The 16,855-nt window shown below is 46.8% G+C and overlaps 1 long non-coding RNA gene across 1 annotated transcript in view; it reads left to right on the forward strand.

Moving 5' to 3' along the window:
• LOC130189766 (uncharacterized) overlaps positions 1 to 2,421 on the forward strand; it is a 46,988-nt gene extending 44,567 nt beyond the window's left edge. Inside the window, exon 3 of the long non-coding RNA XR_008830868.1 lies at positions 2,270 to 2,421. This is a non-coding gene — a long non-coding RNA (uncharacterized LOC130189766). The remainder of the gene's footprint in view (positions 1 to 2,269) is intronic.
• The last annotated feature ends 14,434 nt before the right edge of the window (positions 2,422 to 16,855 follow it).

Consider the following 16,855-nt stretch of genomic DNA (forward strand, 5'->3'; position numbering starts at 1 on the left):
GTGGCAACAAGGTGGTGGTATGTGGAGATTTTAATGCACATAGTACATTATGGGGTGGAGCAAGAACAGATCTCAATGGGGAGGTAATGGAAGAGTTACTAGAGGAACACAATTTGGTTTGTTTAAACGATGGCAGAGGGACTCGATGTGCACACAGGGAACATGTCGGCGCTAGACTTCACCATTGTATCGAGGAGTTTAGCAGGGATATGCGAGTGGGAGGGAGAAGAGGAAACATCAGTGGGCAGTGATCATTTTACAATAAAGTGTCAAATAGCATTACAAAGGAGTCAGGAACAGGGAGAGGTGAGAGGGAAGTGGGTGTTTAATAGGGCAAAATGGGAACTTTTCAAATATATGGAGCAAGAAATGGATAAAATAGACTTTGTAAATAACCCATTAACAGGTTTATTGTTTTGTGTTGATTGCCTTATTTTGTATCTGCTTCATTGGTTTTGATGTATGCCTTTTTATATTGTATTGTTTTAATGATTTTGTATATGTTTTAATCTACTTCCGGTTTGAGCTAAATTTGACTTTTATTTTGAAATGTTAAAAGGAAGCGCACCTTTATTTTATGTTAATATACAAACTTGACGTTACGGCTAAATGTTACCGACGGATGCGCATTTTATTTAAAGTTTGATAGTTTTAATGGACCCGTATGAGGCTAACGCTCTTACGGTGGTGACAAGGAGGTTTTAATTCAAGAGTTTTGGTTCACGATTATACAACGGAAGAAAGGAAATAAAGAAGTTCACCAGCAGTAAAGTCTCACGCCGATTGATATACGGGGATCCGTTACAGACTTAAATGAAGATATTGAGGAGGTTGATACAAAAATGACATTTACAATACTGGAAGCAGCGAAGCAAACAATTTCTAAAAGTAAAGGAAGGATGAAAAGAAAGGCGGTCCCCTGGTGGACTGAGGAGTGTGGGAGAGCAGTGAAAGAAAGGAACAAAGCTCTGAAGGTATTAAGAAGATCGCATCATTTCCAAACTTTAATAGAATACAAGCAGCACAAGCAAAGGTTCGTAGAATCATTCGAAGCAAAAAGGGAAAGCTGGCAGAATTATTGTAGCAGAATTGGAAGAGCAACACCTGTGGGAGAGATTTGGGGGATGATTAGAAGCATGAGAGGAATGAGGAAAGTGTGGCAGTATCCAGTGTTGAAGAGGGGGAGGAAACGGCAGATGGGGAGAGGGCAGAGAGGATTGCAAAAGCACCAACAGAAATCCACAGCGCTGACAACCTGACGGTAGAAGGTAAGAGAGGACGGGAAAGGACGCCATCAGCTCACCCCGATGTTCTTGGAAAGAGAGATGATACTAATAGTCCTAGTGATGCCCCATTTACCTTAGAGCAGGGATTCCCTGGGGTGCAAACGAGAGGAAAAATGTAATGGTGGTCTAATGGTGTAATAATTAATATTAAACATAATTTTTTTTAAATTAAGTAGGATTTTTTAATTATAAAAATTCCCTTTGTAAGATTTAAATTTAAAATTAAAAACGTACAATTTAATAAATAGATGCACTTCCGGTCCGGCCGCCAGACTGTCTTTTTCGTACAAACTAGCTAGCCTAGCTTGTGCACCTAACGTAATTTCATTCATTCAGCAACATCCATGAAAATATGTTAAACTGGCTGAAATCGGGGAAGCTGTCAGGTGGGACATCTGAAGCTATCAGTAATAAAAGAGGAGAGGGACAGAGAGAGAGGAACCGGAGGCGAGAGAAACGGAGAGGTGCGTTGGGGAGAGACCGGGAGAAGACATCGACCGGGAGTCGGAGAAAGAGGAGACGGAGGAGACGGAGCAGGAGGAAGGGATATCACAGACAAACCGGGAGCACAGAGGCCCATCGCGGAGTCAAGGGGAAAAAGAGGAAACGAGAGTGAGCATCAGACTGGGGAAAAAAAGAGGAAATATGATGACAATTATCTGGGTCTGGGCTTCACTTGGATTGGCAATGCAGATTGCCCGAAGCCACAGTGCGTGTTGTGCAGTGAGGTGGTTTCTCTGCTCTGACACCAGTGAAGACCAAATATCGGCAAAGACTGGATGCTGTTGAGAAAGATCTGAGGCTTAAACTGTCTTCAATTGCGCCAAACATGGGAGAGCTTTGTGCAAAGATGCAGGCCCATCCGTCGCATTAATAGATGTATGTGGCCAAATGTTATTGTTATTATTGCTACAGGTTACTGGGAATACTCACGTCTCTCACTTTCTCCCCCTCCCTCTCCCTCTCTATCTCTCTTGCTGCAGGCTGAGCCACCTGCGCTGCATGTGAAAATCCTCATATGGACTCCTCCTTTTTTATTTATATCTGTTTCTGAGCCGATGCATGTGCCACTCTTTGTTCTTTACGTGGCTTACTGTGTTTAAGTAAATAAATGTGAAATGCAATCTGCCTCTGAGCCTGTGCGTGTGTCCTCGCCATCCTTATTGCTCTTTAAAAGTGACGCCTTGTGTAACTGAAATTTATACAGCGGACTAAATCTTGTAACAAACGCCACGCGCGAGCAAACAGTTCTCGCATTGGTCCGATTTTATGCGGCTATAAATAGGCTCTGTTGCGGTTTTTTTTAAGGTGTGGGGGATTGGGGGTGCGTGAACCCGGTCGGGATGTAGAAGGGGGTGCGTGGCCTAAAAAGTTTGGGAACCGCTGATCTAGACGATACCTGGTAGAGAATGGGACACCTCAGGGTGGTGTCATTAGTCCCATACTGTTCTCCATCATGATCAATGATGTTTTCCTTCAAGTCCAGGGTGGTATTGGCCGATCTCTATTTGCTGATGATGGAGCACTGTGGAAGAGGGGGAAGAACATAAATCACATTAAAGGTAAATTACAAGAGGCTGTGAAAGTGGTAGAAAGATGGTCTTATTCATGGGGATTCAAATTTTCTGTGGGGAAAACTAAAACAATCATGTTTACTAGGAAAAGAGGAGTTGATGCTCAGATCGAGATGTACGGACAAAAGATTGAACAAGTGAGAGTTTTTAGGTTCCTTGGTGTGTGGCTCGATGATAAATTAACATGGAATGAGCAGATTCAGAGGATAGTCAAGAAATGTAAAACGATTCTAAATGTAATGAGGTGTCTAACAGGGTCAGAATGGGGAGCCAGCAGGGCTGCGATTAAATTTTTATATCGCTCTGATGAGGTCGGTCCTTGACTACGGCTGTGTCGTATTTGGATCAGCTGCAAAAACGTCCCTAAAGAAGCTGGAAGTGTTGCGATCCCGAGCTCTGAGACTGTCGTGGTGCTTTAAGACCAGGTGGCTGCTCTGCAGGTGGAGATGGGTGAGATGCCGCTGCATTTGAGACGCAAGCTCCTAACTATAAATTACTGGGCCAACCTGCAAGGGCATTCTGGAGAAAATCATCCAACAAAAAAAGTACTTCTGCCATGTTGGGAAAGAGACGGGGCCAAGCAGGAGTGTTTCGCATGGAGCAGTGAGAAGTTAGCCACAGATATGTCATTGGATCAGATCACATTCACTCCTGCAATACCGCTATCAATTACACCACCATGGCTCTTTCCCTCAGTGTCAGTTGATCTTTATTCTTTAGACAAAGACCAAGCATTTAAAGACAATAATAACGTGGCAGGAATGGTGGAGGATAGACTGGAGACGACATACTTATCATTTATTCCAGCATTTACAGACGGATCAAAAGACCCTGACAGGGAGAACTGGGTTTGCAGTCACCGTCCTTAAGATATGAAGTTAAGAAGAGAACCTCAGAGCATCTGTCTGTGTCTACAGTGGAGACGTTGGCCATCTTAACAGCACTGCAGTGGGGAGAGGAGGTTCGGGTCAAAAGGTCATCGTCTGTTCAGACTCTAGTTCAACAACATCCTCATTACAATCATTCACTTCACATAGCAGGCAGGATTTAATTAATGAAACATATGAAACACTGTTCCGTCTAAAGAATATGGGTATTGTCGTAGCATTTATGTGGGTACCAGCACACAGGGGGGTGCAAGGAAACGAAAGAGCAGATACACTAGCAACACAAGCGTTAGAAAGGCAGCACAAGACGGACATTTACACAGCAAAGCAGAAGTTAAAACAATTATCAAAAGAAACATGATGAAGGAATGGCAGCATAGTTGTGATGTAGGGGAAACAGGAAGACATCTGTATGCTGTGCAGAGGGAAGTTGGCAAAGGGAGGCCAGCTAGAAGAAGCAGAGCAGAAGAACACAGAGTCACCAGACTGAGGATCGGGCCAAGGCTGAACTAAACAATGCATCTAGTCAATAAACAGCCAACAGGACGATGTGAGACTGTCAAGGACCACAATCTGGAGAACAGATCATTTGTCATTGTCAGAAATACACACTTGAGCGACACATGTTGAAGAGGAAGCTGGGAGTGGAGGAACTAAATCTAACAGATGCGTTAAAATTGGGGGCAGGACAAGTATTACAATATTTGAAAGAAACAGGATTAAGCAATAGAATTTAAAGCACTGACATTTTTGAATCTCCCTTTTGTTTTGTTTGTTTTAATGATTTTGGTTTGTGGGTATTTTGTTGGGTTTGGTTTTGTTTGTTTGGTTTTGTAAGGGGATAGGGTCTCTGGTCCACACTCCACTGCAGTAGGTGGCGGAAATGCACCGTTCACTGGATGCCATCCGCCTAAAAATCTAAGAAGAAGAAGAAGAAGAGGCTTCCTGTGAGACGCCCCGAGTGCTCGTCTTCACGCCTCGTGTCTGTGCTGCGCTCCACAGGCGACTAGAGAAAGGCGTGGACCACCTGACCAACGCCATCGCCGTGTGCGGTCAGCCGCAGCAGCTGCTGCAGGTGCTGCAGCAGACTCTGCCTCCGCCCGTCTTCCAGATGCTGCTCACCAAGCTGCCCAGCATCAGCCAGGTAGGCGGGCCCAGCGCTCCTCTCGGACCTCTGTTAGAGTTGGAAATCGGCACACACCACCTGGACGACACTCACTGGAAGAAAGAGCGGTAGACTTCTACGTTACATCTATAAGCGTTTTATTCAGAAATCAGGATACAAGTAGACATCATGCATGGACCCAAATCCAAACCTGTCACCAATGGCTTCAGGGCTGCACAAGGGATGCCGTCTCAGAGTGAGCGGCCATCTTAAATAGAATGATAAGGACAGTTCTGATTGGACAGGAGCATAAGGGGGCGGTGTCTTCTCATTGGTTCTTGTTGCCCGCTCCTGCCTCTGCCGTCCCTTCATTGGATGTTGTGGCCAGCTCATGAATATATGTAAACTAGAAGGGGTGAAGGAGAGGACAGATGTGTTGATATAATGTCCCCCTCTTGTAAGAAGACTTCCTTCGGGCCTTATCTCTTCAGGGATGGGGCCTGGATTCTCTCCTAAGGTCGTCCACACACCGGAGGGGGCTTCTTCCCAAGTGTCAGTGTGTGCGTGTGAGGGGGATCGGTGAAGGGGGGGTCAGTGTGGAGACAAAGGGCTTAACTTGTCTAAGAAGAGGAGAATAAATGGCCCCATCTGGGCCCTTGTTATCTATCCTCCCGACGAGGTAAGGACTGGGAACGCTCTTTCTAAACAATGAATACAATGAGCTCTTTCTCTAGTCCTCTACTTGGATGAGTGCAGTGCAGACGGGGGTTTACATCAGCATTTCTATGATGTCACTGTTATCTTTCTTCTGATCCGCAGCAGACACCAGAGTGCTTCGCTGGAGATTTTAGCCTCCATTCAGTGTTTTCCAACTTACACATAATATTTATGCAAACAATACTAGGCTAGGCTAACTAGAGTATATATTCTTAACAAATCCCTCTTTTCACATCCTCTGGATGTGAACCCTTCCTCTGGGAATATTTATTTCCCTTCCCATGCCAGATCTTCATCTTGGCCTGGCCGCACTGCGCGGCTACGTGCCATGGTCTGGAAGAACTTTATTCTCTTTGCCAGGCGCCTATGGATCTCCCTGTCTCCGGCTCTCTCCCTAGCATCCGGTGGGGGAAGGAGAGGGGCTGTCTCCCTCTCGTCTCGCTCTCGCTGTGCCCAACGGAGAACCGGAGGGGAAGAAGGCGGGTACTGAGGCCTGCTTGTATGGAGCTCAAGTCCATTTTGTGACACGCTTTCCCATTCTTTCATCCCATAGAAAGTTGGGGCTATGTCAAAGGGGCAGGGAGCGCCGGTGCACATCACTACATCCATACCCAGAGTTATCTGTAGGCCAGAAACCGTGGAGCACTGTGTTACTGCTAATGACCGCCCAGTCCTCGACTGCTTGGTATGGCCAGTTGTACTGTCTGACCTGAAGTTTGTCCTTCTGGGCGTTGCTTCAAACTGAGATCCCATAGGATCTGCAACCCTGTGAGACTGTTTGGGAGGGTAACCAGTGAAAAGGGATGTGATAGCCCAGCGCTGTAGGTACTGATAATTCGTAGTGCCATATCGCGTACAGTGGCTCTGTCTCGATACCTGCTTCTCTAGGTGAGAGTCTCATTCGGTTCGGGATGGGAATAGGGGCGTGGCTCCTGTCGTGTGGCACCCCGACCCACCCAACTAACTCTTCGATCTCGGGGAAGTCACAGGGTCTGCATGTATTGAATCTGTAATGTGTGGGTGTGGAAGGAAAGAGGTGAAATTGAGGGTGATTAGGCTGGCCAGGGTCTTCCACTCTGACGGTCGATGATGGGGTGCAGGCTGGCAGCCTGAAAACCGGTCGATGATCCTGTCCCCGCTGCATTCCCTCTGCTTCAACCCTGGCTGGGTCAAAGTCGTCTGCCTCGTCCTGGTCTCCGACATCATCGTCGGCGTCATCCTGGTCCGCAACAGCATCGTCTGCGTCATCCTGGTCCGCAACAGCATCGTCTGCGTCATCCTGGTCCTCGTCTGTGATGTAGTCTGCGTCCTCCTGGTACTCCTGGTCCTCGTCTGTGATGTCTGCTTCCTGCGGGTCAACGTTGTCCATGGCTGTCGTCGGGTCTTTATCCGGTGGTCTCGAACTTGATCTCGTCCGGATCGTCCTGGTCGGCCTGGAGCAAGGGACACTGTTCATAGGGTGGAGGAGGCTTTTCTTTTGTTAGTGCTGCTGCGATGAGCCTGGCCACCATGGCTCTCAGGAAGGGGATACAACAACATCCACACGAGACCAGGATGCCTAAAAGTACTGCTATTGACATGAATAGGGAGGTGATTAATGCCTTCCATTTGCCAAAGGTGGCCTCTAACCAGCTGGAGAATGGATTGTCAATTCCTGATGCTTCATGCATCTCCTTGGAGAGGGCTTTAAGCTGGGTAATGGCTCTGGTCATAGAACCATCCGGGCAGTGTTGTTGGGATGACAGCAGCATAAGTCTCAAACATGGATGCACTCCACCTTTCTCTGCTAACAGCATGTCCAGCGCCATTCTATTCTGAATCGCCATGGTGGAGGTGGGGCAATTGTTCTGCGGTTGCTTCCAAGCCATCGCGGTGTGATTGGTCAATCTTAAGAGGGTATACCAAATGTAATTAATTCTATCCACATTCTTTATGGGGTGACTGGGAAGATTGCAGAGATCAGTGGCAAATTCTCAAAGTCAAGCGGCTATGTTGTCTGCTAGTTTATATTCATCGGGACCTCGGGAATCCCTATCGCATCCATGCACGTGTTGTTTTGATTCACTAACTCACTTTTTCTCATTACGTGACTGCTTCTGCGCTGGGTGAGTCTCTAGGAGGTGAGTTTCTTGAGTCAGCCTGGTTCCTATTAATTTGAGGGCTGCTAAACGGACTAATGCACAGATCCCTGTGGTCTCGTTTGCATTCAGTGTCATTAAGAGTCTTAGCTCTCCACAATACCAATATAGTCCATTTCTTGCCTCTGGTCCTATCTTTTCTCCGGAGGACGTGCGATTGCACCATTCAGGATCTATTTTTCCCACATTAACTTTGGCTCTTGTACTAGTAAAATTGAAGCATGTGTATCTATGGGGGGCCCCTTTATAAGGGGAGAATGGTCCAGTCTCTGTGTTCCTCGGTAAAGGGGGAAAAATGGCTGCTAGCGTAGTGCAGTTCCCTGGGTGGTTTGTTTGAACAGCGCCATCATGCAAGCATAACCTCGCGCCTGTTTCGGGAACAATGGGGCGGGCTGGTGATTAATTCGATTCGGCGCACTAGCACAAGCTATACATCCTCCCATGTCTTGGTCTTGTGCTGACTGTATTATCCAATTCAGCCAATGTTGTCATTGCCATAACCTGTATTCCTCTCTATCACTTGCTGTGGGGTCAGATGGGAGAAGTCCTGTGTTATGACCTTAAAGTCCTTGCAGCCTCCGGGCTCGTCCGGGATCTGACTCCCTCGGGGGTCAGATGTTAATCTGTATGCCTACCAGGGGTCTTTTTCACTGCGCCAACTCCAGTAGGAAGAAGATGCGTCCCGTCCGCCGAGCTGCTGCTGATTCTATCTAATGAAAGGGTGATGGGATGGAACCGTGGTTAAAGTTTTCTGAAAACTTATCTTTTCCCACCATGTTCTCCTATCTGTGGTGAGATGACTCATAGTAGGTATCCACGCTCCCGTGTATTTAGTTACCATGCCCCAGTTTTACAAGACTTTCCTGTGCCCTCTGTATTCACCATCTTCTTCAGTCCCACACTAGTGTGGGCTCTGCACAGAGATATAAGTCATAGCCACTCCATGCTAACGGGTTCCCTTGACATCCAATTACCTCACATAAGTCAAAGGTGAAGGACGTGGTACTGTCCCTGGGGTAATTAAGTATCCAGTATGCGTCGCATGCTCTCATGTGTTTGGGGCTGGCTGCAGGGGATCTCTTTACTCTATTTAGTTCTGGGTTGCGTGGCGTGAAGTGTTTAGCTAGTAGGATGGCGTCGTGTGTGAGTCTATCTATCTTTATGTTCTTTCTTTCCAGGCGAATCCTCCTAATATAACTAGCACCAACAGACCGCAGGCTACTGCTATTATGGCTGTTGTTTTTGTTCCAAAACCCATCTCCTTTAGGGTTCGAGGTTGAAACCTCCTTGTTTCTGCCGGATTGGCATCGGGGCCCAAGCAGCGTCCTAATTGCTCTTGGTACTCGACATCTGTAAGTCTGCTCTGACCTCGCCAGGGACCTAGTGGGGCGTTAGCTGGGACGCAATGTGTTGAGTGGTGCCAAGGTGCTCTGATTTACCTTTGACCTGGACCGAGTGTGTCGTATTTCCTTCACCTCGCACGGACCAGTCCACCTAGGTTGAGTCCACTTTCTTTGTGAACTTTGACCCGACCCAGTCGCCAATTTTGACCTTACTGTTGTTCTTCCTCCGCTGGTGTCGCATGGGCCCTGGACACCTGCAGGAGAGAGCTTTGGTAAGGGATGTTAGCTTTTCATGTAGTCACTCATTTCGATCATCTGGACATCCAGAGGCGGCGCATTGACCTCCGCCTCTGGGTGGCCCTGTGCATCGTCTTCCGCCAGTATTTCATGAGGGTCAAATGCTTTTGGCACCTGGTGATGTTCTCATGGACATCAGAGCTTAAAAGGTAATGCTTGAACCCACGTCAACTTGGTTCCCTCACAGGCCTTAGCTATTTTTCCTTTGATTGTTTGATTCGCTCTTTCTACCAGACCTTGAGATTGAGGATGATACACTGAACCATATTTATGGGAAATCCCCTGTGAGGCCTCAACTTGCCAGCAGTTTGCTGTTAAAATGTGCTCCATTGTCTGATCTGATTACTCTGGGTATTCCGTACCTGGGTATGAGTTCATTTCTCAGCCACTTTACCACGGAGAGCGAGTCTTCTTTTCTGGTCGGGATTGCCTCCACCCACTTGGAGAACCTATCTACCATTACCAACAGATATCTCTTTCCTGCGACTACATTATCTGGTCCCATGTCTGTGTAGTCTATCATGATTTCTTGGAAGCATGCTGAGGGAACAGGGTAGAATCCCATGGGGGACTGGAATGGCTTCTTTGCATTGTGGTTTCCACAAACTGTACATTCATCACAATACAAATTTACCATACTCTCCATATGTGGATGCCACCAGGTGATTGATATTCATCAATGTTCTCTTTTTCCTTCATGTGTGAGGCCGTGCATCTTTTAACAGAAGGCACGAGCTGGGCAGGAGCCACTATTCGCCATCATGGCTTCTCCATAGTCCTCTTAGAGGTGGAGTCTCTAGTTGCTCCTTTTCTTCCCATGACGACCACTCATAAGGTCCTGCTTTAACTTGTATTTCCACTAACTCGCTCTCAGTTAGTTCAGTCTGTTGTGGTAGTTCTGGTCGGATATCATCTGTCTTGCACATAGCCTCCTGCGGCTTTGGCTGCAGCGCCTGCTGCGTCATTTCCTTTTGACATTGTCTTTGGTGTTTTGTCATGTCCTTTACATTTCATCACGGCTACTTTTCTGGGCAGCTGTACTATGCCTAGTAGCTGTTCCATCTGAGCTCTGTGTTTGATTGGTTGGTCACCAGGTGATAAATGTCGTCTGACCCATGCAGGGCCGTCAATATGTACAGCTCCATGCGCATGACGCAAGAGTCTGTGTAAATATTGGCTGTCTTTCCTGTGGCCAGAGTCAGTGCTTGAGTCAGGGCGATTACTTCTGCAACCTGTGCTGATGCTGGTTGTGGTAATACGCCTTCTTTCCTGATCTCATATTCACCTTCTTCAGTCTGCTCTACCACTGCATATGATGCTTTGTTTCCTTCCTGTGTCCTATAGCAACAGCCGTCACTGAATAGGGTCATGTCTGGGTCTGTTAAGGGGGTGTTATGCAGGTCTACCCTTAGCTTGTTCTCTTTTACTGCGTGTTCTTCACACATGTGGGGGACCATTCGTGACTCTGTCTGCCATGTTGTTTAGTCCTGTCTCATAGGTTACATTAGAGGCCGTACAGGTGTTATGGAGCTTGGTCTTTCTGGCTGAGCTGAATGTGAATTCTTTGCTCAGCAGAAATGCTGCCACACCATGTGCTGTGTGTATCATTACTTCATGTCCCATGGTTATGTGTGCTGTTTTATCTAGTGCCTTGGCTACTGATGCCACATATCTTCCGCATGTGGTTTGTCCTGTTTCTACTACATCTAATTTAGATGAGTGGTACAATAATACACACCTGTCCCCTCTTTGTTTCTGATATAGGATGGCATTGACAAAGCCATTCCTTTCAGAAACATCTGAAAAGGGAGAGCCATAATCAGGGCTCCTGAGGGCCGCAACTTGGGACAAAATCTGTTTAACACGTTCGAAAAGGCCTCTGAGGCCTCTGATGTCCAAATCAAGGTGGCTGTCATGTTTCTTGGACCTGCAATGCGCACTATGTCCCTTAGGGGCTGTCGCTTCCTGTGTGTCTGGTACATGTGAACGGCTGTAACCAGTTAGGCCGAGAAATGAGAGCATTTCTGCGACGATCTGTGGCATGGTGTGGTGTAGGATGCTTTCTCTTTGGCTGTTAGTTATAGTGAGTCCTTCTGCTGAAATCTGTCTGCCCAGGAAAGGTAACCTGTCGTCTGCAGCACTGCACTTTTCTCTTTTGACTTTGTAGCCCTTATCTGATAATAGGGTCAAGAGTGTGCCAGGGTCACGTCCAGACATTGTGCTCAGCTGTTTCTGCCGCTAGCAGTAGGTCGCCAACATACTGAATTAACACAACACCTGCTGGGATCGTTAGCACAGACAAATGTTCCTTCAGTGCTTTGTTGAACAGACCGGGGGAGTCCCTGTATCCTTGTGGTAACACAGAGTAGGTGTAGCGCTACTCATCATGTGTAATGCAAAATAGGGTTGACTTTCAACCGCCAGAGGTATGGAAAAAAATGCATTCGCCAAGTCTATGACAGTGAAGTATGTCATAGTGGGTGTGTTTCTCTGTGATCCCTATCTTCTCCCAAATTGTTTGTGCGGGTGCTGCACCCACACATCCTGCCAGAAAGCGGCGAAAGTCACCTAGAGCCAAGTCTGTACCAGTAGTGGCCACTTTATGCTGCTATCCACCATCATCAGCCCCGTTCATCAGGGGGGTAATGTCATCAATACCGCTGTTAGTGTGTCTACGGTGAGTATGGAACATAATCCAAACCCTGGCTATGCATGCCCGGGGCTTGCACCAAAGGGAGTTGTGGGACAGGTGAAAGGTCAGGAAAAATGGGGTCCCTGTGACAGGTGAGGCCCCTGCGGAGCGTCTTCTTCCATACTGATGACCTGACCTGGTTCTGAGGGGAGGTGTCAGTGGAGAGGAGTTCAAGTCTGCCACACATTGTAGCAGCCTGCATTACCTAGTGGTGCTGCCACCGTGCTCTAGCTGGTCATCATGCTCTTCTGGCTCACTGTCTCCCTCTGCTGACCTAGTTTCGCCATCTTTTGTTTATGTCACTATCTGATTTCTGCTGACTGTCTCCTTTCCTCTGATTTCCTCTCTCTTTCCTGTCTATCAAGTTCTTCATCATGTGCTCAGCATCTCTTCTGTGGGGCCGTGGTTCAGGCTCCTCCCTAAGCTGTGTCTCCCTCTGGAGGCGTTCCTATTGTTTTTTGGCCAGCTTTTCTCTCTCAACCTCGACTGTTGTTGGTGTGCTAGTGCTGTGATTGGATGGCTTGTGCCTGTTTGAAGGAGGTGGTTCTGTTCACGCACACCTTGTGCTTGTTGGTTACTTAGTGTTTTTTCTGTATGTCCAGTCATGTCTTCCAGTCCTTCTGTTGTCCCTGACAAGTTGCTTAGTCTCATTGTCATCTGGGTTCTGGATTTAAAGTCTGCATTCACCTGTCCCTGCACTGCATTCAGTGTTACAGATGCCTGAGATGGAGGCTCTTTGATCCTCCATCTGCCACTTCTATTACCGCATCTGTATGAATAGTTTGCTTGAATGATATGATGGACGGCGTTGTCGGCCTGCTCTGCTGTCTATTTTAGATCAGTGTTCTTTAGGTTTGGGTATAACCTGCTGTCCTGCTGCTGAGCTTTCTCTACCCTGCCGTCTCTTATTGATTTTGTTTTACGTTCCAGTTCGAGGGCCCATTGTTTGACCTGCCTCTTCCTCAGCCTCTGTTATTTCTATTTTAGCCTTTCTCACGGGTTGAAATTGTGCTCACCCTTCTTTATCTTGTTATATCTGTCTTTGCATCTTCTACATCCTTTGTCTATGCTTTTCTCATGCTTTCTCTTTCTTCCTCATTGGGGAGAGAATTGTATTTGGTCTTAACCATCCCCTTTGTATCCAACTTCCTTCTACTCTTTTAATACTTTGTACTTCTTCGCCCATTCCAGGCCTGCTCTGTCCTTCACTCGTTCTTTCAACCAATCTGCACTGTCATCTCTCCTTGGGTGGGCTCGTCATTATGTGTTGTTGTGTTCTTTATCTTTATCTGGGTATCTGCAGATGTCCGCTTTCTCTGTTAATATTAAAAAATATGCGTGCTTTATTAAAACTATGTTCCAGAAAGAAAGGTGATGTTCACACACTATCAGCTTATGGGGAAAAAAAAAAACATTTGCACATCGCACAAGAGTAGGTAAAGAAAGGTGATGTTCACACACACTATCAGCTTATGGGGGAAAAAACAAAACATTTGCACATCGTGACATACATAGGTGCTGATTTCTTAACAGCTCATGAGAAATTGATTACTCGTACCAACGGAGTCAGCCGACTGTAATAATAACCACTGCTCCTTTTCTCAAAAACAGTAAACCCTAAAAACTATCCTTTGAAACTTAATTCAAAATAAAACCTCAGTTTTGAAACGGTGTTTGAAATTACAATTGACTACTCCGGTGACGCCTAACGGCTTTACTGTAATAATAACCACTGTCTTTTCCCAAAAACAGTAAACCCAACACTATTCTCTAAAACTGTCAATCAAAAAAGATAAACAAATAAAACTCAGTACTGGAACAGTGATGGGAAATCAATTACTCGTACGCCGAACGGCATTACTGTAATAATAACCACTATTGTTTCTCAAAATCAATAGTAAACCCAACACTATCTCTTATCCTCAAAAGGAATTATTTTGTCACTGTCCTGTTCTTGTGCTGCTCTCAACTTAGCTCGCTCAGGGAGTTCGCAAGACGAGCTGCGCGCGCGCAGCTAAAGTGGGTAAGGAGGGGCCGCCTGTCTGTGAAGGCGCGTGCCCGTTCAGCAGCCAAGAGAGACGCGCAGCAACCTCTCCTCTCCTCTGTGTTTATTGCGTTTTCTGTTCTTGTTAAGCAGAAAGTTTCCCTCGTTGTTTCTCAGTATCTTCTCAATCTCAAACTCGTGAATCGCTTTTAAACGAGTACATAATCGCCGCTACAATGTGTTCTTTACTCGCATGGCAGTCTTTCAAACAATAAATCCTTATTTATCACCTGCAATTCAACAGACTAGAGCTTGCGTTGACAATCGAGAAAGTTTCGACTCTGCTCTGTTGATCCCACTCTTTGACAACTTTATTCACCACCGGTATTCAACATTCATTCACAGTTTATGCATACACGTGTCTCTGATGCGAGGCGCTCGTCTTGTGCCGCACCGGCTCTCTTGCAGAGTCTTCACGTAGGCCACCTGCGTCTCGTGCCACACACACGGCTCTTCTGCAGAGTCTTCACGCGCAGGCCACACCTCGCCTTAGGTGCCAATAACCGGCTCTTCTGCAGAGTCTTCATGCAAGCGAGCCACCTGCCTTCGGATTGCCACACAACCGGCTCTTCTGCAGAGTCTTCACGTGCGTGAGGCCCCCTCGCTCGGTGCCGCATCCGGCTCTTCACCAGAGTCTTCTACGTATGCAGGGCCCTCGTCTTTCTAGTCAAACTGTATCGTGATTTCCTTTTTTACGCTTTATTCTATTTTTAACTCAAGTCAAAAAATTATGCAGTTTCAATCACTACTCCAATACCCTGATCAAATTTAGAGTATTCAATCTGACTGATTTAAATGAATAGGTTCAGTCCTACCTTATTTTGTACACCGGTGTTTTGATCAGGGTTCTTGGAGTGGGCCTTGAACGCAGTGGTCCGTCCGGAGGTCTCAAACGCTCGTCCTTCTTCAGGTCTTCTGGACCGGGTTTCACAACCATCCTCTGCTACCATTTGTTAGGAGTTGGAAACGCACACACCACCTGGACGCACACTCACTGGAAAGAAAGAGCGGTAGACTTCTACTTTAAATCTATAAAGCGTTTATTCAAAATCAGGATACAAGTAGACATCATGCATGGACCCAAATCCAAAACCTGTTACCAATGGCTTCCGGGCTGGAGAAGGATGATACCGTCTCCAGAGTGAGCGCCATCTTAAATAGAATGATAAGGACAGTTCTGATTGGACAGGAGCATAAGGGGCGTGTCTTCTCATTAGTTCTTGTTGCCCCGCTCCTGCCTCTAAAATGTCCCTTCATTGGATGTTGTGGCCAGCTCATGAATATATGTAAACTAGAAGGGGTGAAGAGAGGACAGATGTGTTGATATAATGTCCCCTCTCAGGCAAGAAGGCTTCCTTGAGACGCCTCCTTATCTCTTCAAGGATGGGGCCTAGTCCTCTTATAAGGTCGTCCACACACCGGAGGGGGCTTCTTCCCACGATGTCAGTGCGTGCGTGGGATCGGTGAAGGGGGTCAGTGTGTGTGAGAGACATAAAAGGGCTTAACTTGTCTAAGAAGAGGAGAATAAATGGCCCCATCTGGGCCTCTTGATCTATCCTCCCGGACGAGGTAAGGACTGGGAAGCGCTCTTTTCTAACAACAATGAATACAATGAGCTCTTTTCTAGTCCTCTACTTGGATGAGTGCAGCGGGTGCAGGACGGGGTTTACATCAGCATTTCTATGATGTCACTGTTATCTTTCTTCAGTCCGCAGCAGACACCAGAGTTAACTTCGCTGGAGATTTTAGCCTCCATTCAGTATGTTTTCCAACTTACACATAATATTTATACCAAACAATACTGAAGCTAGGCTAACTCAGAGTATATATTCTTAACACCTCCGCATAGTCCTCTCGGTTCTCCACGCAGGAACAAAGCTGAGAGCAGAAAGAACATAACGACGGGCCAATGAGAAGAGAGACTAACACTCATGTGTGTTGTGTCAGTCCTGAAGCGTTGATCGTGAGCGCCCAGAGTCTGAGCGAGGGCGACGAGGACCAGGAGGAGACAGCCCCGAGCCCTCCTCCTCCTCCTCTTCTCACGTGGACCCTCCCGTGACGACCTCGCCAACGCCTCGGCCTCCATCACGCCGGCCGACGTCCATCACTTCCGGAAGTGGAATTTAGTTTTTTTTATTCCTGGTTTATCCATGACAGCAGGCACGTGCACAGACATTTTGGGGGGCAGGTGCTCAAACCAAAAAAAAGGGCACCCATTGCCAAAAAAAAACTGACAGAGTTGAAGCATAAGCAAGCAATACACTGATGATGCAAAACATCCTCGACCTCACGTTTCATGCCTGGGGAGGATTAGACCGCTAGTTTACATTTTCTTTATGAATAAAAATGAATTATTATATGGCAACAACAGTACAAGCTGTTCTGATTGGCCTAATGGGGTGATCATGCCAGCCACGTATTGCCCTCTTCGCTGGTCTGATATGGATCCGTGATTGCACTCTGACCTCATTTTCAAAATAGGCTGATATTGATAGACATCAACAGCCAAGAGCAGTGGTCCTCAAACTACATTCAAGGCCCAGCGGGCAGTCACGGCCACGCCTCTACATTTGGCCCGGGCCCTCTGAACAAGAGGAGGCCTTATGATTTTTTTTTCAGTCTGGCCACGCAATCCTGAACTAGCCCGTTAAATAGGCGAAATAAGAATATATCTCTCTCTCTCTTTTCTCCCCTCTATTCTCTAAACATAACTTCACGTCAGTAAACAGCTGTAAAACTTTAAATCACTGATTTCGCTGGTTTTTATTGTTT

This window comes from Pseudoliparis swirei, chromosome 24, assembly GCF_029220125.1.
Source record: "Pseudoliparis swirei isolate HS2019 ecotype Mariana Trench chromosome 24, NWPU_hadal_v1, whole genome shotgun sequence".
NCBI classification, from domain to species: Eukaryota; Metazoa; Chordata; class Actinopteri; order Perciformes; family Liparidae; genus Pseudoliparis; species Pseudoliparis swirei.